The sequence below is a fragment of the Parus major genome, chromosome 1, assembly GCF_001522545.3.
Source record: "Parus major isolate Abel chromosome 1, Parus_major1.1, whole genome shotgun sequence".
NCBI classification, from domain to species: Eukaryota; Metazoa; Chordata; class Aves; order Passeriformes; family Paridae; genus Parus; species Parus major.
The window spans coordinates 108,869,625-108,892,255 of NC_031768.1; the positions used below are offsets into that span (position 1 = coordinate 108,869,625).

General features: G+C 47.0%; 1 protein-coding gene across 1 annotated transcript in view; it reads left to right on the forward strand.

Moving 5' to 3' along the window:
• Positions 1 to 22,631, forward strand: part of POGLUT1 (protein O-glucosyltransferase 1) — a 46,826-nt gene that overhangs the window by 10,086 nt on the left and 14,109 nt on the right. The gene's annotated exons all lie outside the window — the stretch shown is intronic.

Genomic DNA, 22,631 nt, shown 5'->3' on the forward strand with positions numbered 1-22,631 from the left:
AGGCATGCTTAAGCAGAGGAGCTGAGTATATCTCCTTCCTTGTCCAGCAATTATTCTGCTTCCTTTCCTCATTCTAGGTCCCCAACCTGAGTGTCTGTGCCTCGGCACAGGCTGGATGCGCTCCCAGCAGTGCTCAGCCCTGAGTGTCAGCTGGGAGCGCATGCAGCCACAACATCAGGCATGATCCCTGATCCCAAACAGCACCAGCTGTCACCACCTCAGCCCACTGGGACTCAGTGGAATTGGGTTTTTCTAGTGTGCACATTCTGCCAGCCCCAAGCCTCAGAAACCCACCCAAGCTGTGCATTACTCAGCAAGCCCTAGTCCTAACCACCATCCCAACAAGGAGAAGCCGTGGTCACTGTGCTGCCTGCCTGGGGGCAAGGGGTTGGCAGAAAGAGAGGTGACCCTCCTGTGGGTCAGGGCAGTTCCTGGCAGTCTCTCAGCAGGTCTCTGGGCAGAGGACTCATCCCATCCACAGGTGCAGAGATGCCCAGCAGAGCTCCCCAGGGAGCTTTAGAGACGTGCACGGAGGGAAGAGTGAGCCAGAACAGGCAGTGTGGATTCTGTGGGATGATGCACAGAGGAAAACCTCTATCAAACATCTAGCCTTGAAATTGTCTGAGTGACCTCATCTAGCTCCCAGTGTACTCCAAACATGTGGGTTGATGTTAAAACTATTCTGCATAGGGTAGAAAAGCCTGGTCCACTTCCAGTGAGTTTCTGACAGGAATATTGCCACTGGCCCCAGGCGGGAGTGGGTTTGAGCCTGAGGGAAGGAGAAGAGATGGAGGAGGAATCAACCTGCGCTCCTCAAAGCCATGCAGCCTTCATTCTGGAGGCAGAGGCAGTAAAGGGAGGACATCCAGATGGGAACAAACTGACATCTGGAGCTATCTGCCTCCATCTTTGTCCCTACAGTACTTACTGTTTTCACAACAGGAGCGATTAGTGCCCCCACCAAGGCCAAGGCCTCCCTGTACAAGGCACGGAACAGGCACAACAAGAAACAGCTCCTGCCCTGATCAGCTGAACTGGAGAAGAGATCAAGGGCATGGGAAAGAGGGACAGAGGTGGGAAGTGACTTGCTAACCATGGGAAGGGAGAAGAGCTGGGATCACAGACACAGGTCTCTCCCCCTCCCTTCCATCCCTCTCCCCCAGCCCAGTGCCCTCGGCAGTGAAACCACAGAGATGCTCCTCCACAGCTCCGTGCGGCTGCAGAGTTAATGACTTAGGTCTGTGAATTAGTTAATTTCCAGGAGCGGTTCTTTCATGACAAACACCACACAGCAGGCATTTCACATCTACAGCTACAAGAGCAGCCTCTAAGCCCACAACCCTTTGTTGAGAGTAAAAATAGAAAACAGTCACAGTAGATGGAAAGAGACAGGACTAAGACAAGGGCAGAGAAAGATGGAAGCACTACAAGTTCTGCAGAAGAATGAAGGTTTTGAAAATGTCCAGTTGTCTCCAGAATCTGCATGCTGCACACTATTTTCAGCAAGATGGTAAAGAGGGTGGCTCAGGGCTACACAAAGCCATCTCTAACACTTACTGGGATTCAAACACGTTAGACTCATTACTCAATAATTAGGGAGCCCATCCTAGAAGCCACATCTTGCCACACTGGCTGAAGCTGAACGAGGCCCTAGTGTTTCCATCCCACTGGGATCAGGGGGACCAGCAGCATGGTGGCCTCAGCAGTGCTCAGGGCCCCAGAGGTGAGGAGCAGACAAGGCAGAGGGAGGCAGCTTCCAGCAGGGGCAATGCAGAGGGGACAGCAGCTGCAGCCCCCAGAGCCCCTGTGGAGGAGTGATAAGGAGCACAGGGGCAAATACATCCTTGGGGAAGGATTCCTTCCAGGGGAGAAGAGGTTACAGGAGGGGCACTCGGAAAAGAGGACAGCTTCACCTGTAGCACAGCTGTGCTGGGCCAGCTCAAAGCTCTGGCAGCCCTCTAATCTGTCTCCAAGTGCCACGAGAGGAGATGTTGGAGGACAAGAGCAGCCTTCCCAGGGACAATCCTCCTATCTTGAGCTGAGCTTGCCAGCACAGGGATGGCAGTGGTGCACAGCCTGTCCACAGAGAGCACCAAGTGAGCACGAGCAGGGCTGTGAAAGGCAGTGCTGCTGCACAGTTGTGGTGTACAACAGCCACAGGGGAACTGTGACTTTGGTGAGCAGTGTTTCCACGGTGTGGAGCTGGGGAGGGCTGACAAAGGCATGGGTAAGTGCCAGGCAGTAGAAATGAGGGAGAAAAAGAAGACACTTTAGAAAATAGCAGAGGAGATTGATTAGGAATGGAGCAAGAGGGAATGGATAGGTCTCTAGATGACACAGTAGGGAAGGAAGAGACTTTGGTGACAGGTGGTGGTGGAAGAACAAAGCAGAATGAAAGAGAGGCGGTGTGAGGAAGAGAGCGTGAACACAGTCAGGCTGAAATGAGAGACTGAAATAATGGTGGGGAGAGCACCCCTCAGACATCCTTCAGAAAGGAAGTGAAAAAGTGAAAAAGGAAAAAAAAACCAAAAAACCATAAAATGCGAAGGGAAGGAGTGGATATTTTATCACTGAGTGTGAAGTGATGCTGGTGTACAGGAGCCCAGTAATTGAAAAGCACAGGCAGAATGGTAAATTCCTCTCCATGTGCTTGCACACCATGGGGACAAATAACCTGGAAATGCAAGGACTGCCTGTTAAATTGAGGTGATGCCCAGAAGAATGGCCCACCATCTTTCCTACTGTGTTTTCTGGGCTGGGCCTAGAGCTCAGGCATCAATCCACCCTAGGCAAGAAATCCTGTGTCAGTGCCCCCTGCTTCCACAGCCTGCTGGGGAGGAACCTACTGATCTGTGTCTGGGGATGCCAGCCTTGGAAGCACGGGAATCCTACCTGCAGGGAGCCAGGGTGCTGAAAACATTGGGCTGCTTTGAACAATAAGGAGGTTCATCTCCTCACCTTCAGTGCTCTGCCTTTTGCCTACACTGAAGGCTTAAAATAGACACAGGGAAACAACAGCAACACTCTCAGGGTCTGCCTGGGCTCCCCAGGATAAACGTGAGGCTGCTCCCAGCACACAGAGAGGAATCTGAACACCATATCTGTGGCTGTGGTCCCTGCTTCAATGCTCTTACAAGGAGAATTTTATGTATTAAAATAAGATTTTCCCTGTTACTTCCCTTTTAACACTGCTGGCTGTTCAGCCTGGAAAACATGACTCAGGAAGAGGCTGTGGACATCTCCCTGAACAGAGGGGAGAGCATTGAACATCAGAGAACAGAAATCACATCCCTTGTCATACAGACACCACCCAGGAAGGCCAGCCTGCTGCTGCTCTGGAGGAGGGCTTGGGCAGAGCAGGGTTTGTATGCTCTGCCACATGCAGCCGATTCCTTCCTTGAGAGGATCAAACGCATCATTTACAGCTGTGATTATCAAAGCCAATCTTTTGGTCTCATTGGTCAAACTGGGGAAATCTCCCAAGTGCTTGTACTGCTAAAATAAGATCTTGTTCAGTGGAGATTATGCAGAACCATCTCTTTCCAGGCACATTTTGTTAGCAAGGGATTAACTAGGAATGTTGACATTTAAGTTGTTGTCACTGCATATTTGAGGCTGAGTGTACATTAATTACAGGGCAGCACAGCTCCCAGCCTCAAAGCTCCTTTTTTAACAGAAGAAGGGGCCAAGGCTGTGCCTCCCCCTGAGTGTGAGAGGGGTCAGAACTGTGAGGTGCTCCAGGAGGGATTTCAAGGGGGAAGATCAGGAGACAAGGGGAGACAGTCTGGAGCTACAGAGGCAGCCTCATCTAACACCATATTCAGGTGAATGGAGCAGCATTCACTGATGGCACAGACTGTCATTTCAGGCACCATCTTTTCATATTTAAGGAATCGGACAATTATTAGTGGTTCTTTGATTGGTTATTTGATAAATCTGGCAGAACCATATTTATCTCCAAAAGGGAAAGGGGGAAAAAGAAAAAAAAAAAAAAGAGATAAAGAGAAAAGATAATGTCACTTCAACGACTTGGTTTGACCTCTTGGTGCTTGGATGGCAGGTAATGTTCAGGTCCATGCTCTCGTTTACCCAGCCTGGGCATCTCAGATGACTCTGAACTAAACCGGCTCAAAATATCAGCACAGCCATCCATCACATCTCATTCACGCTGGATTTCAAATCTCATTATGATCCAAAAAGGCACAGGCAGAAATCCACAGTTTTGATATTGTTCTAGTAATTCCAGCACGAATGCATCCAAAATACCACAAGAACAGGGGCACCTCGGCACACGGACACACGGCAGGAACCGAAAAAGCTGCTCCGGTGCAATTGTTCAGCTCCATTTCATGGAGAGAGCTGCACAGGGGGAGGGCTGAGTGCCGGGGAGAGGAGCAGAGAAACACGCCAGGCTACACAGAGCTGACAGAGGGAGCAGGACGAGAGGGAGAGCAGGGCAGCGAGAGACGCATGCAACTCGAGGGGAGAGACACCAACAGCGGCACGCACCCCCGAAGGAAAGGAAGAAAAACGGCGGGGGGCGGGAGGGGGGGGAGTGGGTAACTGGAATGAAAATAAAGGGGAAAAGGCGGAACAAGGTAGGAGCAGGGAGGAACGGAGGGAAGGGAAGGCGAGGGATGCGAGATCGGCTGCCGCGGGCAGCCCCGGCCCGCGATCGCCCCCTGCGGGCCGGGCGTGGAGCTGCGAGCGGGGCTCCCCCTGCAGGGCGGCACCGCCGAACCCCCATCCCGGGGGTCCCTCCGAACCCCCCATCCCTGGGGTCACTCCGAACCCCCCATCCCGGGGGTCCCTCCGAACCCCCCATCCCGGGGGTCTGTCCGAACCCCCATCCCGGGGGTCCCTCCGAACCCCCCATCCCGGGGGTCTGTCCGAACCCCCATCCCGGGGGTCACTCCGAACCCCCCATCCCGGGGGTCACTCCGAACCCCCCTTCCTGGGGGTCCCTCCGAACCCCCCATCCCGGGGGTCCCTCCGAACCCCCCTTCCTGGGGGTCACTCTGAACCCCCCGTCCCGAGGGTCTCTCCGAGCCCCCCGCCCCGCCCTGCCGGGGACCCTGCTCCGTGCCGTCTTTGAGTCTGGCGCTCCTGCAGCCCTTCCTCCCTTCCTCCCTTCCTCCCCCCGCCGCTTGTCAGAAGGCTGTAGCTGCAAGCTGCTGCCCCAATCTGCGAGGGAGCCCCGTCTCCTCCATAAGAGGAGCTTTCTGGAGAGATGAGACCCTCCTCGAGTGGCAGTGAGATGGAGAAGCAGCTTTTGAGGAGAGATTCGGAGAGGGCTGATACATGCCCTGCACCACCGCCGGGCACTGAGGAAGACGCTGCCGGAGGAAGACGGGCACACGCTTGCAGCCCACAGCAGTGGCACACCTCAGCCTGCCCCCTACCTTTGCTCTTGGCACATGTAACCCAAGGACGACCCACGGCATCCTCCCGTGGGGTAAGGGTCACAAAACCCTGGCGAAGGGACTGGGGCACTGTGATGAGAAAGGCCACCAGAACTGAGCAGCTCGTACTCCACCGCAGTGGAGAGGGACATCCTCGCTTATAAGGATAACATGGGGTGGCTATGGAGGTGTCTTGAGTCTTTAACAGAGCAGCACAAGCTTTGGGCGTTTATTCCCTTCCTTCCGTGTGTAAGGGACTCCCACATTCCTCCCCATCCTCCGGCAGCCTCGGCCGGGTGCTGGGAGCCCTTGGCCGAGCGCCGGGCGCAGCAGCAGCGGCGGCAGCGGGGAGTGTTTAAGTGCCCCCCGAGGCCCTCCCGCCTGGGCGCCAAGTGGAGAAGCAAGTGCCTGTTTACAGTGGGAGGGTGCAAATTGGCCTTCGGGGAGAGCCACAGCGCACATTTCCCTGCAGCTCGGCTCGGGCGGGAGCGGGGGGGAGACCTCCAGCTGAGGAAAACAACCAGGAAGGCGAGTATCTGCCATTTCCTAGGGGGAAAGGATTCAGAGGAGAACTGTCTGAGTCTATTAACTGATGCTGGTTCCTGTGGAGAGATGGTGGCACACTGGTTTACTTCAAATAGTCTGTTTCCATCTCCAATACCACCTTCAAGTATTCAGACCCAGACACACAGAACTCCCTTCCTGCTACCTTCTACGGCGTGTCTCTCACAGAGGATTTTATTTTCCTAACGGGAGACACGAAGCAGGGTTTGCAGTAATTGAAAAGAACCGTGTCCATTTGCATGGTTGCATAATCACGTTACAGGGATCTTTCAGACTCTGGAGAGCAGAGAGAGAGAGAGAGAGAGAGAGAGAGAGAGAGAGAGAGAGAGAAAAGTGGGACGTCATGAGCGGGAGCTAAAAGCCAGATCTCTCGATGAGATCAAGGAATAGATGTGAAGTCAGTCAGATGGAGAAATGTCTGGATAGCTCTTCCAAACAGTGAGAGTCGCAGGCTTAGCTCTGAACATAAACAAAGCGAGATGTTTCTGGGGGTTGGGCTAGGTTTTGTATAAACTCAGTTTCCTCTTCCATCATTGAAACCGGATGAGAAGAGCAGCCTGCAGCCAGGATCCTCTGCCTCTCTGCTGAGGGCTTACACAGGGCTCAATTCCCAGGGTGCTCAGGCCAGGACCTTTCAGCAACATCATATTCACTGCAGAGTGAAAGAAAAATCGCTCACTTCATGCTGCTGAATGAGAAGCTCTATTTCCAGAATACACGTTTGCCTCTTAGTAAATGGTAATTTACCAGCACTGGCAATATTCCCTTTTGGATCCCCTGGTGACTGTTGATTAGTCCAAGCCTCAGCCCGGGGTCACCAGAACCGCAGCCCTCTGAGAGAGAAAGGTTCACTCTAAATACAAATGCTACTAAATCGAAAGGACAAATTTTCACAGAAATTAAATATTGTCTGAAACAAGGGAAATTAAAACTGCACAAGTATAGCCTTTCTTTTGTAAGGATAAGTAATTAATTTTGAAACTTAGCATCACTCATTTACTATCCTGTAATTCTAATATTCCCACCTCCCATTCCTTAGTCTGTTATTTGTTCTGATGTGAGTAGCAGGAGGGTAAGAACATCTCCATAAACATTTCATGGTCCACTTTGTAACTCAAGTACTTTTGTGGAATTTTAAAAATCTAGGACATTTAGCCATCCAAACCATTTGAAATGCTTAACCATCTGAAGGATTTCTCAGCTGCTTCCTCGAGTGCGAAGTCAAACATCGCCTATCCTGTGGAAAAGGGAGAGTGGGAGGACATGTTTTTTACATGTTGTACCTCTTCGCCTCCTTTGCACAGTCTGATTTCTTGCTCGAGGAGTAGTTAACAGATACAGTATTTAAAGGAGATGTGTCCTCATCCAGAGAGGACAAGGAAGCAACAGGTGCCCAATCTAAATTAACTGTCTCACCCTTAGGAGCAAAGCTGTCATCACCAGTCCCGAACTTGTTACAAGGAATAAAAGGCTAACCTGAGAGGCACTAGAGAGCCTTCCCTCCCCAGGCAACCTGCAGCATATGGCAGCAGGAACCTGCAGGATTTCCAGTGACATGGAGCATGACTGCCAGGGGCTGCCTTCCCTTTGGTGCCTGGACCTTTTTGCATCATTTGGGAAGTGTGAGGAGGCAACAGGCGAAATGCAAACCTAGCCCACTGTGCTCACATTAAATTTCTCAATATGTGGTGTTCTGTGCGAGTGGGATAACTGTCAGACATTGCCTCTAGAGGACACATTCCTCAGTGGGCTTGGACTGCTAGAAAATCCTGGATTCCTCCCCCAGCCAGCTCCTGGTTACCTGTCTCTTCACTGCTGTGCCACATTCTGCCTGCTGCAACTGTACCATGAAAACTGGGGCATTTATCTGTACCTCTGTGCTCCACATAGACACAGTTTAGCTAAGGACATCTCCTCTCACGTCCTCGCTGCAGCTGTGAGCTCCCAAGAGAGGCACCTAAACCTCCCAGGGACCATGAATGGTCCCAAGAGTGGGACTGAAAAGTAAGCTGAGAGGAATACAGTGCCACAGAAGGGATACCTGAGATACTGGCAAATGAGCTTGTGGAGGCTCTGGAAGAAGACTAGGAGCTCTGGAAGCTGACTAAAAGCTACATGCAGATGCTGGTTGCAGCTGCAAACTACTTGGCATAAACCACTAGACACTGGCAGTAGAAAGAGTGGGTCTTACAGATTTTGCAGAATATAATATATTGCAGACTTGGTGCTAGAGATGTAAGGGGCCAAATTATCCACAACGTAAAAAATGAGCAGGACCTTTGCATCAAATTTTCTTCTAGTTTTCTGTCTGGAATGTCAAGAGGAGGAACAAAACAATATTTTTTCATTATGAAAATGTTCTTTTTTGGCCTGTACTGTGCCACATACACCTTACATGCCAAAACAGGGATCAGGTACTAAGTAGAAGAAAGCTTCAAGCAGGATTCTGTAAGCGGAGCAAGGGATTAGTCTGAAGTCGGGAAGGGGCAGAACTGGGGAGAGAAGGTGACTTACATTGTCTCAGCTTGCTCAGAAGCTTCTGCTTTGTTTGTGGCTGGGCATGTCTTCTGGATGGCACCCATGAAACAGGTACAGAAGGGCAACCAGGAGCAGGCTCACTCCAACTAAAGCAGGATCCATGTGGAGACAAGCTGTCTGAGCAGGAGAGCTCCAGTAGCAGTGGCAGAAGTGTGGAGCTGTTAGGAACTGCTGGTGGCTAAGCCTGATGTTAGAGAGCATGTACCAAGGAGCTCACCAAGCCACACAGCCAGACAAATCCTTCCCCGCTGCAAACTCACTGTGCTGCTCAAGATACACAGGTGGTGTAAACACCAGCAGACAGCTACAAAGCCATCACAAGCCATGAGAGACAGCAGGACTACTCCATGCCAGGGTAGGTCCCAGTGAATCAGAGCTGCGTGATGCAGCCAGTGGAGGAAATGGTTCTTGTGTTTTGAGAACATTTGCCAGTGCAGCTGGAGCAGAGGTAGGCAACCAGCAAATGCCTATGGAACAAACTGCCAAGGCAATAACACTTGGGGCAGCTCTAAAACTGAGCATTTTCCTCATCAGTGTCGCTGCAAAGATGCCTAAAACTGCCAGGAAGAATAACACCCAAAGGGAGATGTGGTATGGAAACCCTCAGAAAATGAATATCATTGTCAAGCTTTGATTTCCCATTTATGCAAAGTGTTTTTTTTTAATCTACTGGCAAAATATAATCAGTGTGGAGACAGTGGGAGTATCCTGTGGGAAAAAATAAAGCTTTTCTAAAGAAGTTTACAAATAATGGTTCAATGGTTCTCCTTCAAATTAACATTGAATCAGAAGAAATAAATGGAGCTACTCAGATTTGGTGAGGAAGTGATCCTATTGTTTTAATGCTATTTTGTTTTAATGATGTTGGAAAATGATAACAAATTGTCTCCCTCTGGTTTGGATTTTTCCAGACTGGCACAGGACAGATCAGCAAATGAAGAACACCAGTAGGACTATAAATGGAATAGAACTGTAGTTCCAACACTCAGCAATGCCTGTATCTCACATACCAGAAGCCAAAAAAAAAAAAAGAAAAAAAAAAAAAGGGCAAAGAGAGGGAGCTATGATGACATGGAATTAGGGCTTGTGTTAGTAAATTTAGGGTAAGATACATCTCAGAGCACTGCAAGCCCTCAGGGCTTAGCATTAACTTGAAAAGAATTACCATATCTCTGGAAATGCAGTGCGAAGGGCACCCAAAATAAAGTGATTTTTGTCATGCAGTGCCAATGGTGGCCAAGAGCATGATTATAGTTAGGTCATTTTGACATTGGAAACCAAGGACACTGCCCTCTCCTGCCAGCCACCATGGTAATTCCCAATGGCAATGGGAATCCATCTCTGCATTTTCAGATATCTGCTTCTTTGGTTTAACCTTGAGCCTGACTTGCGAAATTTCTATTCACAGCACATCAAACAGTTACTTCCATCATCCACAACAGTTTTCTGTGAAGTTTACATTTCCATCTTCATCAATATATTTTCCAAAGATGTGCGCTTCATATGAGGTGGGTTCTGCCTTGTCAAAGATCTCAAGCTCACTGATTCCAGCCTGTCTCAATACATACTCACATGAGTATTTATTTTACTTAACCTTAAAGCAAAGCAGCTCAGCTTTGTTGTGTAGACGATCCTTATATTTTCTTGGTTTTGAGAATTTGTATACAGATAAACAACATTCAGGATCTGACATTTCACTTTGATTGCAAGTTGCTGTAATTAAGAACCAAAGCTTTATGAATTTTAATCATCAGCTGTAAGTGGTACATTATCTCTAGTTCACAATGAAAGCAATCAAGTGGACAAGATATTTTTAGAGACATTACTGTGGTAATATTACATTAAGTAGTGGTTAGTACACTATTTTCACACCCAGTGATTTCACACATTAATGCGGCTATAGATCAGCGTTAATGACAAGAGAAAGTTATTTTTCAAGTAGCATGAGAAGGGTGGTTAAAAGAGCTGCTGGGGATTTACACTCCAGCAGCAGGAGGGGCACCTCAGCAGGGCTGCAGCTGAAGATGCTCCAGCAGCAGGGACTGTTTCCACTTCTGCTGGAGACCGAGGCAGAAGCCCCTGAATGGATACAGGTTAATGACAGGGGCAGCATTTCCTCCCTGCTCCTCGGGAGGGAAGAAAGGACAGGAGGGGAGGAGAGAGCAAGGAAAAGGATGCTGGCACTGAACCTCAGAGCTGGTGAGAAGAATAACACACCACATCTTGCCTAAGGCTGCAAGACAACATTACTCCCTTTCAAAGAGGGCACAGTAAAGAACAAATCAGAAACACCCTACGGCTTAAAGGCAGAAAAATAAAAAAAAAACAAAAAAAAAAAACAAAACCAAAACAGGGAGTCTGGCACATTTTAAAGTTTCTGTGTATGCTACTCCATGTGGATACAATGTTGTCTAGATAAAACTGTAAATACAGACATTTCTTCTTGCAAGGCAGGAGAAACCAATGCACAATGCACAGGGCCCCAAAAGGAGCACATTTAAGTATTATCATCCTGCTGAAGGATGCCAGTTCGTCCAAAAATTATTTGCCTGAAACGAAAACTAATTAGAAACCCTGTTCTGGGAAGAAGAAATTCTTCCTTCTTCCTGGAGTCTCAGATCTGGGATAATAGAAGCTCCAGCAGCCTCACCCCAGACCTGCAGGCCATTTTATTTTACTGCAGAGGTCCTATGGGGATGGCAGGACTGGGATTCGGAGAGCTCAGCAGCCAGCTGTGCCAGGGAGAGAGTACATGCCAGAGAGCTGTCTGTGTGCCACAGTGGCAGACAGCTGTTCACTGCATCCTGGACGCTGTTGGAAATGCCCTCAGGGAAAGCCAGTTCAGCTCCACAGAAGGTGGCACTCAGGGGTTGATGCCTCTGCAGCCAGAACATGCTGATACCAACATCATTTGCAGCTCCAGTTCAAACCACCTGGTTAGAGAGGGCAGCTGTTGACAGCAGGAACTGTCTGTGGCATCCAGGTGCAGACACAAATGGCCCCTTCTGCTGCTCTCCCCCACACAGCACCTGTTACATTCCAGTAACAGGCCAGCCCTCAAACTCAGTCCAGAATTTCTGTGTCAGTGTAGAAAGGTTGGACCACTGCTGCTCTGTGATATAGAGAAGCTGCATGGAAATACCCATCAGACTTTAGGTACATGTTAAAATGGCCCTTTCACAATGTTTGCCTTTTTTGTTACGGTGTAACCCAAGCAGCTATTAATTAAAAACAACCTGAAGTAGGAGCACTAGGTTCTGCACCCCACAGTAGCAGAGGAATCTTGTACTTGAGCAATAGATAATGCCCTCTGACCTACTTGTGCACTGAAGAATTATTTCTTTCTCAGGATCCTATAGATGCCTTCAGAAAGCAGCATTAGCTGTATATCAGAGCCTGTAGGACAGACTGTACCCACAGAAGTGTCACTGCACTGCACACCAAGACTCTACAACTTGGAGAAAAAGAATGTTGAAATAAGATACAGACAGAACAGGAAATATTCTACCTGTGAAGCTGAGGAAAATACACACTGTTAATGCACCTTACATAAAATCCTGTATGCTGTTTGCTCACTGCCCAGCTTTCCAGGCTCTGCTGTTTCTGTGTGGAGAAAATATCAGTTGCAGCAGCAAAGCTTTTCTTGATACGCAGCCTCTGTCTTCTGTTGCAGTCCCATTCCCCTACACCCTGTAGAAATGCACGAAGAATGTGTTTTTCCTGCACAGAAATTGGAGTCTGCCTCTGGAGCAAGCTCTTGTTCCTCACTAGGCAAAGCTCCCAGCTCTTCCCATGGACTTTCCAGGTGGCAGCTCCACAAGTCCCTGTCACGTATTTTTCAAACAGGTCATTTGAACCAATGATACCTTGTGTCAGGGCTGTGGCTTTATCAGTGTCCTCTCCCACTATGGGAAAGAGAATGAAATTGCTTCTTCATTAGTTCAGACAGGGGATGATTTACATATCCATCTATGCCTGTAATTAAAAACATAATGATAAGAAAAGTCTATGATAATAGAGGATGAAGTGTCTAACAGAGTGAGAGATTTCTTGGTCATGGATCCAGACCTATACACATGGAAAGGTGTGCACTTACATCACACAGGGCTTTCTTCACTGCCTCCTTCTGCCTTTCCAGAGTCAATTATGTGTAAAATGCAAATTTGGCATCAGTTGGCACACACAGAGGTGTCTCTGCTAAGTGTGAGAGACACAAAGAACAGACACCTTCCTCTCATTCCCTTACATCAAAATGTGAATTCCCTTCTTTGGATTTCTGTGCAAACTGGGGCTCAAGTCAGTGCCCTGTTTTTAATGATGCCACACATGGATACTCAAGAGGAATATGTAAGAGTATCCCCAAGACACAAAAAACCTGGGAAAGGACCTCTGAAAATTGCCTGTTTCAACCCTAGTCAAAGGTGCTTCAATTAGAGCAGCTTGCTTAGGCCTGTATCCAGATCTTTATTAGCTCTTTATCAGATCTATATCAGATCTTTAACATCTTCATGTGCAGAGACTTGGTAACCTCTCTGGACAACTTGTTCCAGTATTCAACCCATCATCACAGTGAATAAAAAAAAATATAAAAAGAAAGAAAGAAATAAAAGAGAGTTTTTCAGATAAAACTTGTTGTGTTTCACCTTGTGGCTGTTGCCTCTTGTCCTTTCACTATATACCATGGAGAAAAGTCTGTCTTCTTTCCATCAGGCATTTATGCACATGTGTAAGATCACACCCATCTCCAGTTTGGACAGTCCCAGCCCTCTCAGCCTTTCCCCACATAAGAAGTGCCCCAAACCTGTAACTATTTTCCTGGTCCTCTGCTGGAACTGTTCCAGGAGCCCATGTATGTTTTGTACTGAGGAGCTCAGGACTGGGCATCACTCCAGGTGTGCCTCATCAGTGCTGAGCAGAGGGGAAGGGCCACCTCCCTTGATCTGCTGGTGATATTTTTCCAGGATGTTGGTTTCCTTTGCCACAAGGGCACATTGCTGGCTTGTGTTCAGCTTGGTGTCCCACCAGGACCCACGGGCCCTTCTCTGCAAAGCTGCTTTCCAGACTCTTAGTCCCTGGCCTGTTCTGGTGGCTTGGGATTATTTCTCCCCAGGGACAGAGCTTGACAATTTGCTTTCTAGAACATTATGAGACTCTCACTGGCCCATTTCTCCAAGCACAGGCCCATTTGAACTGCATCAGAACCATTTGGAATAATCTGCCTTCTACACAGTGTCTTTCTGGTACCAAACATTTGGTACCAGGTACCAGTTAAATCTGGAAGGTACAAGGCATCATTATCTTGAAAAATTTAAGCTCTCCTGTTGGCCATTTAAATGTCTAAGCACCCTTAGAAGATTGTCTGAGGAGGAATTAACTCCATGCAGATCATTGTATCACCAGTACGAGATCACTGTGCAACCCAAAAGTCAAAAGCACCAAACCACGCAAACTTTTTCAAAGTAATAAAACCTTTAAGGAATTTCCAGCTGCTCTATAGAGGTCATGCCTGTTCCAAAAGGCTTAAATCCACAGTTTTGTGGGTTGTTTTTTGTTTGTTTTTTTTTTCCCTTCTCTTCAACAATCTGCTGAGACTATTTCTGTAACACTGCAGCATTAAGGCCAGGAGGTGTCTTGTCCTGCTAGGTGTCTAACAAAGTACCATAAATACTTAAAGAATTTCCTTGAGCAGGTCATGTCCCTTTAAATGGTTATGGTCTTTATGGCTAGAGCACAGATCCTCTAAAATCTATGAATAAATTCTGCTGTTAGGCATTCTGTGCTTGCCCAGCCTGTGGAGACTGTTCTTAGTAAAAGATCTGAAACTTGGAATGTTTCACAATATGCAAAAATTATTGTTCTTGACCGTCAGTTGGAGGAAAGAGAAATTTCTTATCCACAGAAGTTACTGCTCCTTCTCTATCAAACAGGAAAGATTTTTATAGAGAACTCTCCCAGAACTTGTATTATTCAATATTTTCATTAATGAGAAGAATGAAGAAACAGAGGCTGAGCTTATTAAACTTTTAGATGGCATGTTGTTGGGAGAGGCTGCAAATATGCTGGAAAACAGACTTAGTATTCAAAACATCTTTGATTATCCGAGAAAGTCTGGGAAGAAAAAAAGGATGGAATTCAAAAAATACATGTAAAATTCAATAGTTGCTTAGGAAAAATCAGCTATTTAAATTTAATAGACAGGGGTAGGACTGGCTACACAGGAGTTACAGTGTCAGCACTGGAAGGCAGGCTTGAACTCACAAGGAAAGCAAGCCCAAAATGAGCCCAAAACTGCTACAAGTCTGAGCAGACTCCATCACTGCATGTCTTTAAGAAAAGGGCAAGTGTTGGTCAAGAGTGGCAGACAGAGGCCATGATATCAGATAGAGAAATGGACTAGAAGACATCCCAATGCACCCTTCAGTCCTGTTTTCTGACTTTTCAGTGATATCATATTTGATAAGAAGAAAAGTTTCACTGCTTGTTTCAGACTGGTGGGTCTCTGAACCGGTACCCCTTTTAAAACACACATAACTCTCTGACAATAGGAGGTGACAAGAAAACAAACTTCTGCTCTTGGAAGTCTCTTCCAGAAGCTCTGCTCTCTGATCAGCAAAAGCCTTTCTCCAATTTTCTACCTCAATGGAGTCAAAAGCAGCTTTTCTCTTGACCTTGCAGCCAATGTCATTTAAAGAGTATAGGGGGATGCAGAGTGCAGTGGAAGACTAAGTGTAAAAGAGAAGTTCAGCTCTGCTAATTGTTCAAGTCAGTGAAACTGGCACAGGCATTAAGTTAGCCCACACACTTTCTTCATGGCAACTTGTTCTCAGAAACCAGGTTGGTCGCTTTCCTCAACTCATATAGACATGTGTGCTGAAGAATCCAACAGGTTTATAGGCCAAAAACTCTGCCAGACCTGAAAGAAACCTACTATAAGCAAAACTTTGTGATTTTTCCAAACAACATTTTTTAAAATCCCAGAGTTTTGGTTTGAATTTGCTTCTCCCTGACTTTAATACAAGCTTTAGCTGAACCAGATAGAACATTCAAAATGTCCAGCTAAGAGGGCTATCACTGTGAAGGTAAAGCCTAATTTTGGGAATCTGGGAATGATCTAGTAATGCTTTGGAGACCCTCTATCCTATTAAATATGGAGTAAGAATTTGTCCATATTACTGCCACTTGAGACCCAGCTCTTATAAAGTTTGAGGAAACTAAACTAATCACCATTAGAAAACAAGGGTCAGTAAGTGATAATTAAGTAGCTTGGGGATCTATTAAAAAACTTTAGAAATCAATGTTTACACTGTGTAGTTACAAATTAGCTGCAATGGGCATTGTTAAGGAACCATTTTTATATGACAAACACTGGATGTGTGCACATTAGAAGAGTACTCCCGTGATTAGAAATCACAGCACAACTCATTTTATCCCATCCCTAAATTAGAAACATAATGCCTCAGTTTATTAGCAGAAGGAAATTCTATTACAGTCAAGCAATGCTAGAACAGAGAAAAGCATGAATTTTGTGCAGCTCTGCAAAAAAGTTGTAACAAAGATGCTCACAATTACAGTTCCATGCTTCAATGATTTAACAACTTCAGTGATTTAATGTCTGTGGAGTCACAAACATCTAGGAATTCTCCAGCAATGATGATCTTCAGGAAGCAAAGCAGCTGCAGCAATGACAGTGACAGTGACAAGAACTGGGACTTTAGGAGGAGGAAACAAAGCACTCTCAGTGCTCAGCACGTTGTACCTGAACACGCCTTTTGTCGCTGGCTGAAATAGCATGGAAGAACTCCCATGTTCCACATTGTCCAGGAATGCCTCCTAACCAGGAACCTCAAAGAGCTCTGCATGGATCATTGTCTGACCTCTGATGGGTGCTGTTCACCCAAGCCTCTGCACAATGGTACCTCCTCCAAGAGCTTCTGAAAGGTACAGATCCCCAAAGCTCCCCTAGGGACACAGGTTCAGCTACACCCAGCTAATAGACACCACAAGTACATACAGGGCGTCTGTTCCCCTAAGAAATGTCCTGTTGCCACAGATGTCCCATGTTCTAACCCATGTCCTCTGGAGAACCCATCCCATGGTTAGCAAAAAGCCCACTGAAAAGCTGCTTACTTTTCCAGCATAAAGCCACTCTAAGCCGACAGCAGCATGGAAGGCAGCAATTTACACTCTCCCACTGGCCTGTGGAATTCAGGAAACGTGAATCTATTCATCTATTCCTCCTGTTATTCCTACAACAACCCCCCTCATGTGATCACAAGATTTGCACAGAGCACAGCCCATCATCAGTTGTTGAGTGTCTCTATTACTGTGCATCTCTCTCACTTGTGGAACACTGCCAATCCCAGGCTACAAAATCACACCACGTTTTTGTTCCACTTTTCCCATTTGCTTATCTCAACAAACCCACCCTCACTACGATATCAGTTTCTGCTAGCACAGATGTGACAATCCACTGCAACTGAGTAGTGCCAGGAGTGCAACAGATTGACACTGCCCCCTTCCTGGCAGAATTTCGGTATAGCTTTCCACTGTTGTGGTAAGTTTAGGCACCAGGCATTAGCTGGAAACACATAAGGTTGCACTGACCTGCAGTGCATTGACAGACATGTTGTCATGAATATGAAATCCACTATTAAGAGATACCAGCGACCTGCTCCCTTACAAAGCTGTGATGTCTACCCTCAGAGACTACTCTGCAATATGAAAATGGCTGCTCAGGATTCCCATATCAAGCTGATGCCAGCCTGCTTCCCTAACTTCCTTCCAGAGGGTGAGTGTTTTCTACCAGCACGCACTCCTCCATTTCACATCACTTGTATTTCTGACTATTGAGGGAGGCAGAGATGTCTCACGCTGCCTTCAGGCTCTAAATGGCTTTCTGTGTCTTTATTTTCCTGCAACACTTCAAGGATCAGTTTTCTTCATGCCTCAGAGAAGTGGTATCTAAATCGTTTTAAACTGAAACAGGGGCAGAATAAGCTGTGCAAATCATTTTCTAGTAGAACTTTAATTACATCCTGCAGTGTCTCGTCCTCAGCAAACCAGCAGCAATAAAATTCTGCATTTCATTTTAAAACCGACAAGGCTGGGGTTTTTCTATTTTGTTTTCCCCAATTGACATATCCATAATCTAGCCTGGGACTTTGTTCCACAGAATTTTTGTCAAAGGCTCTAGAGAGTGTGCCTGCAACTACTAAATCTTTCTCAGGTTCGCATTCAATTTGCAAGTTATACAACTGCAGCTAAAGAAAGAGACGTTCTGTTTGCAGGAAGGTGCTTGCCAGATCCCCACTGGCAATGGCAAAAAGTGATTTATGATCAGTTTTAGTTAACATGGCCTCTCAAACAGATTTTTAAAAGTCTTTACAGCCATGGCCTAATGCCAAGGCTTTTTCTATAGGAATGTGCTCAATTTCAGCTTGTGGTGATGTCCTGTGACTCAAATGCAAAAGCAAATGGGTACAAATATTGAATACATCCTCTTGATGAGGCTTTTTATTTTCAAAACATTACCCCCCACCATCTTCCACCACTACAAATTTGCCTTTTCCAGGTTTTGGTTTGTGCAGGGGTGTTGGTGACTTTAGAACCTCAGTTCACAAGATGCTCACAATTACAGTTCCATGCTTTGATAATTTAACAACTCCAGTGACTTAATGTCTGTGGAGCTACAAACATCTAGGATTGGCTAGGATTGCCATCCAGTGATGGCAGCCTTCAGGAAAAATAGTAGCTGCAGCAATGAGACTGGTAGTGACAAGTTCTATGTCTTTAGGAGGAACCAGAACTCAAGTTCATCCTTTTGTGCAGAGTCCTAGGTTTTCTTAACTCCTCCAAGAAAGATGGATTTATCTGTACTGTTTCTAGGTGATACAAATAAAAAGCCTTAGATATATTCCTGGCCCAATGTTTATAAGTGTATTTACATATTCAATTCACACTAAATAGGTGTCCTTCTTCCTCTTTGGGGCTGCTACACCCTGCTGCCAATGTGAAAAAAGCTTTATGACACTGTCATCACTGTCATGAGCACAGGAATCCTTTGGCACATACAAATCCCTCAAGGGATGAAACCACTGCAGTTCTTGCATCTTCTCCCAAGCACCAGATGTAGTTGGTTTGTGTTGCTCACACAGCATGCACAACTACTTAAACTTTGACCTTGGGCTTGAGCTACAGATGCCTTTCCCACTGTTTCTTGGAAGCTCCATTGTTTCCTTTGCCTTGAAAAATCCTCAGGCTGGGTTGAGGGCTGGGTTACTGACTTCCTTCACTGGCACACTCTGATGGGGTTTCATCAAAACCAAACTCTGGGGTCTCCAGCATTGTTTTGCCCGGTCCATCCCCAAGGTTCTGCAGACCCTGCAGTGTCTTAGTCTGAGCCTTCATTCATGACCCCAGCCCTTACTGGGTGTCCTATTCTGGCATTGCACTTCTCTGCAGTGCTCCAGTTGCTGTAACACTTTTATAATTCCCCTCCTTTGCATAAGATAATTGAATATTCAATACCAAACATCCCCAAGCCATGTACTGCAGCCCTGAATCCTGACAGCCACAGTCCGACACCTCCACAGCGCTGGTGTTATGGGACACAGCTCAGAGCCAAGGGGAAAAGAAGCTCCACACGGATCTCACCAACAGGAAACAATCTTGGCTCTCCAGAAGCTGTGTGGCTTCTTATGAGGAAGACTGGACCCATCCCCAGAAGCCTTGGTAATGTCAATCACAGGTTTTGAAGCTCAGCAGCCTGTACAGCTTCCTTCTTCCCTCTGCTGAGATGGCCATTCTCCATAGGAAATATTCCCTATTATTTGAGGAATTCAGGAAGCCTAGGATTCCTTTTGGCACAAAAGGATGAATTAAAGGAGGGCAGCCTCCACTGCCACCCCTACTCAAGCAGATAGCAGCAAAGAAAAGCCAGACTACAGAAGAAACTCAACATGTAGGAAGTATGTTTTCTTCAACTCAATCATATAAGCAGCTTGGAGAACCAAACTCTTCCCTAGCACCCTTCTTCTAACCAATGTTGAATATGTAAAGCAAGGACACCAGATTTACAGCCAAGTGATTTTCCACTCCGGGCACATGGAACAGGATGAAAGTAAATTTGTGGGTGTTTATGCTTGATTTGGCAGAGAAAAAAAATGAGGGAGGGGCTGTGTTTGAGGGAGGGTATCAAAGATCAGAGCCAGATGCTCCTGCACAGAGCTCTGGATTTACAGGAAATTAAGAAGGTAGAGAAGGTGAGGCAAAGGCTGTGTTTGAAGTGAGAGTCAAGGGGTTCTGAGGCTTACAACCATCCAAGGTGCTTGGGGGGAACTACAGCACATGCCAAAACCACACCACAGTGGCCTGGGGTGCTTTCATTATACAAAGCCTGGGAGAGCAGAGGCTGCAAATGTAGCTTCAAAAGGAGATTCATCTTAAAGTCTTAGCTCTCAGGGCCTATTAAACATTTATGCTGACTGCCACTCCTACTATTTGCTTCACAGAAAGTACCCGAAATAACCTTTGCTACAGAGTGAACTACTACAGCTCTACTGGCTGTGTAGGAGACTAGCAGAGAGCTGTGAGAAACAAACAGAAATGGTGTTGGAAGAGAGCGCTGATGTCTCTATTCAGTCAGCCAGGAAAGAAGCAGGAAAATCTGGTCTGGAACCTGAGAGGGAAGACAGAAAACTTTTCTAGAACTAAAGGGTAGATTAGCAATGTTAAGACTGAGTGAGGACAGTGGAGGTAAAGATCGATATTTAAGAGTATTGACAATTTTTTATTTTTACCTTACTAAGGTTCACACTTTTGGGGGTGTCTTCAGACCAGCTTTTAGTTGGATCTGTGACTACTGCAGCTCTGAGAAGGACTGTACAGGGAAAGAAAGGAAAGACCCCTATGCAGAAATCAAAAGGAAGACAGAGGATCTTGAGGAGAAGATGAAAAGAAGGGATTAATTTTCCTGATTTGCTTAAAAAATGTTTGGCTATGCAACAAGAGTTTAAGGTGAGACAGCCAGAAATACTCAAGGTTTTCACTCTAGGAAGCTGTTACTAATAATAGCAGATAATACACAAAGATTCACTTATTCCCTCATAGGGACAACCTCAGTAGAGAGCTGTGCTGGCACTAACACCTTCCAAGCAGGTGTTCAGAAAGTCCCTCAAAGTGACTAATTTCCATGGGAACACGCATGATCCCGCAGACTTTGCCTGTAGGAGCTGCTGCCCTCCAGTCATGCAGCCAGGGCTTGATCCCAATATTCACTTGTGGCCCTGCACAGAGTGAGCAGACTTGGTGCCTGGATTTTATCAGCTCTTGCAAATTCAGTTGAACTACTGGTCTCTGGAGTTTAGCAGTCCTTGGGAAACGTTCACACTCCTTGTCAGCACATGCTTTTCCTCTTTGGTCTGTTTTCTGGTAATCATTTCTCCACCCAAATCTACAAATACCTACAGGACCAATTCAGGTTCACACAAGAGGCCAATTCCTCATTTTGTGAGGAATTTAGTCTTGGTGTGCTCCATCATTTTTGGAGAGCCAGAGCACAAGGGTGAAGTGAGCTGACTAGTGGAGTTGGAGACTGCTGTGCCTAATCAGAGTTCACTCTGTAGAAACTTAGTGTAAATGTGGCTGCTTCTTATTTATGAGCAACCACAGCTCCTCTTCCTGAAATCCAAAGCCATCAGGCTAGGAAAAATGAATGTTTAGTGTTCACATTTGAATACACAGACTCTATGAAGATGTGACAGACCTTCCCTGATTCAGTCTTGTGAAGAAACATTGATTGACTGGTCTGGACTCATGTCTGGATGGTATCTGCTTATCCCCAGCCCCTCTGACCTACGTTCATTTGGGTGCTTATCAGGATGGGTATTGCATCCAGCACCCAGTTGATAAGCCTGTCTCCTGAAGGATGGTCAAATATGACCGAGTGGACCCAAACTCAAATGCCAAGCTCTAAGCAGAGGGTAGCTTTGAATACCGCACTTACAAACCATTTTGCAAAGTGAAAGTCTCTTTACACATTATGTTGGTGGTACTCAACCAACGATTCTCAGTTCTCTTCTTTCACAGAGCATAAAATAGCTTGAGCTGGAAGGGATCTTTAAAGATCATCTAATCCTTGGAGGACATCAACCTGCTGGAATGAGTCCAAAGGAGGGCCACCAAAATGGCTATGGGGATGGAGGAGCTCTCCTACAAGGAAAGGCTGAGAGAATTGGGTTTGTTCAGCCTGGGAGAAAGACACCCTAGGTGTGATCTAATTGCAGCCTTCCAGAACCTGAAGATGGAGAGGAACATTTTACAAGAGCATGTAGTGACAGGAGAAGGAAGAAAAGAGCATAGGTTTAGATTAGATGTTAGGTAAAAAATTCTTTACCGTGAGGGTGGTGAGGCACTGGAACAGGTTGCCCAGGGAAGCTGTGGATGCCCCATATCTGGAAGTGCTCCAGGCCAGGTTGGATGGAGTTAGGAGCAACCTGGACTAGTGAAAAACATCCCTGCCCACGGCAGAGGGGTTGGAACTAAATAATGTTTAAAGTCCCTTTCAAACCAAACCATTCGATGATTCTATGATTCCTTGCAGTCCACAGCCCTGAAGATGCAAAGAAATTTATACAAATCAGCCTAAACCTTTATACTGAAACAATGAGATTTGTGACTTTACCCTGGATGTTCAAATTTAATTAGGCCTTTGCAACAGCGAGTGGTCGGGCCAGGAGAAAGAGCTGGACAGGAGTTTACAGGCTGGATCAATTGCTCGATGAATCCAGGCGTCCAGGGAAGTTCTCCCCCAAGAACGCCCGAAGGGAGCGAGGCCAGCAGGCAGGCGCCCAGCCCCGTGTGAGGCTGGCGGGATTCCTGAGGGCGGAGCTGGGCGGGTGTTCGCGGGGGCTATCCCAGCTGCAGGCTCCGAGCTCCTCTGGGCAGCGGCCGTTTGTGCAGCACGGCCCCATCTCTGGCAGCACGGCCCCATCTCTCTCTGGCAGCACGGCCCCATCTCTGGCAGCCCACCGCGGCTCCGTCACCACACGGCCATGTCCGCCCGCCCCCTCAGCGCTCGGGCGGGAACTCCAGCTCCCATGGCCGCGCGGGGCGGGCTCCGCCGCCATC